Source organism: Schistocerca cancellata, unplaced genomic scaffold (genome assembly GCF_023864275.1).
Source record: "Schistocerca cancellata isolate TAMUIC-IGC-003103 unplaced genomic scaffold, iqSchCanc2.1 HiC_scaffold_518, whole genome shotgun sequence".
Lineage (NCBI taxonomy): Eukaryota > Metazoa > Arthropoda > Insecta > Orthoptera > Acrididae > Schistocerca > Schistocerca cancellata.
Window position 1 is genome coordinate 5,001 of NW_026046532.1, and position 2,500 is coordinate 7,500.

Consider the following 2,500-nt stretch of genomic DNA (forward strand, 5'->3'; position numbering starts at 1 on the left):
TCCACCCGCACCCGCACGTGCCCCACCCCAACCGCCCAAATCGCAACCCAAGCGGATGAACGGCGGACTCTTCCCGCACTCGTACGTTGCAATCCACCCCTATATCTTGCGTTTCATGACGAGTTATATCCAATATGCCAAATTCCCGCTGTCCCTATACATGCTGTAAGTCTGTGCACACAATATGAACCACACCTCAGCGAGACACTCCATCACACATTACTCTCTGCCTGTAACAGACACAGATACGATATGTAAGCACCAGCATGGACCAACGTCCGGTGCATCCTCTCCGCCACAGTACACCATCCACACTATGATAACCACACCAGGGGGTCCAATTATAAAATAGAATATCCCACCCGTCCAACATCCACAATTGCTCAGATAAGCCACCAACACCCACACATGTCCTACACAGGGGTGCACCCAACACCACCACACTGCCTCCTGTTACGGCACAGAAACAATGGCAGGAATGAATCACACAGGTCTGCCACTCCCTTGCCGCAACCACAGACGCGGCGCGCCTCCAGTCACGAGCGAAAAGCGCATCCTGACGAGACAGAACTGCTGTGACATACTGACGCTGCCTCAGACATTCACTTACAATGATCACTACCAACGAACCTGCCCCCCCCCCCCCCCCCAAACACACTATCTCTTACCATGTTGTGTACTGTAATCCAACCCATTTTGCACCTTAACCTAACCAAATTTGTAACGCAATTTGTACCGCAATGTAACGCAATTTGTACCGCAATGTAACGCAATTTGTACCGCAATGTAACGCAATTTGTAACGCAATTTGTGTCTTAACCTAACCCACGTTGTGCCTTAACCTAACCCACGTTGTGCCTTAACGTAACCCACGTTGTGCCTTAACGTAACCCACGTTGTGCCTTAACGTAACCCACGTTGTGCCTTAACGTAACCCACGTTGTGCCTTAACGTAACCCACGTTGTGCCTTAACGTAACCCACGTTGTGCCTTAACGTAACCCACGTTGTGCCTTAACGTAACCCACGTTGTGCCTTAACGTAACCCACGTTGTGCCTTAACGTAACCCACGTTGTGCCTTAACGTAACCCACGTTGTGCCTTAACGTAACCCACGTTGTGCCTTAACCTAACCCACGTTGTGCCTTAACGTAACCCACGTTGTGCCTTAACCTAACCCACGTTGTGCCTTAACCTAACCCACGTTGTGCCTTAACCTAACCCACGTTGTGCCTTAACCTAACCCACGTTGTGCCTTAACCTAACCCACGTTGTGCCTTAACCTAACCCACGTTGTGCCTTAACCTAACCCACGTTGTGCCTTAACCTAACCCACGTTGTGCCTTAACCTAACCCACGTTGTGCCTTAACCTAACCCACGTTGTGCCTTAACCTAACCCACGTTGTGCCTTAACCTAACCCACGTTGTGCCTTAACCTAACCCACGTTGTGCCTTAACCTAACCCACGTTGTGCCTTAACCTAACCCACGTTGTGCCTTAACCTGCTCTGTAATTGGCATATGACACGTTACATTAATCTAGTGTTGTCTAACCACAACCCTCTGAATATAGTTCGCTACTCGCACCGCCCACCCTCTTGTGTGTCGTTTCATGTTGAACACTTCGCAAGTGTTGCTTACTTTTTACATGCTCCCGCTGTACACTGTAATGTGGACAACTGCAGGATGTACATCGCCCCCCCCCCTCCACCCTGCCTTCGCACGCTGGTCGTTCAGGTGCTTGCGTGTTCAATGCCCTTCGCAGCTGTTCACTGGCATTCGCATGTCGAAGCGCTCAGTCTACGTCGTGGTACGGCCTGTGTCCACTGTCCGCTGATATCGTAAGCTTAACCCTCACATTGTACTGCACATAGGTCCGTATGTACTGAATGATACGCTGTGGCACATGTGTGACCGTACGACTGCGCCCAACAACAGCGAACCATACGGTCCAAATGTTGTGCACTCAGCCACGTGCCGTCTCCCCATAACAGCTACATTGCAGTGTGGTACGCCATAGAGACGTGTGGGAGTAACGGACGCCCTGGATGGCGATCAGCATGAGCCGTCTGTTGATGTAGTGGCGCGTGTATTCAAACGTAGTCGTCTCTTCTCACACAGTGTGATAGCATGGTGCACCGCGTTCCACATCTGCGACATGGTACAGATGCTGGTTGACAGTCGGTCTCGTAATGGACATCGCATACGTAGGGGGCCACCTCCCACGTGTTCTCTAGTCGTGCACATTTTGTTGCGTGTATGTGGGCAGACGTAGTGTGTCGTGACACCTAACAGACAGGTATGCAATAATCGTTGCATTTGCAAACTGGGATGGACGTCTACGTTTGCTGGTGACGTGACGCAACGCAAATGAACAACTGGTAAACCCATTGTGGTGCGGTTGTTGTTGCTGGAGGTAAATCAGTAAGGGCAAATCTGTGTGTGAAGCGATACGCGGCGGTGGCTGGGTGGGACCGTCCCCGGCCGGTGAGGGGGGGCCG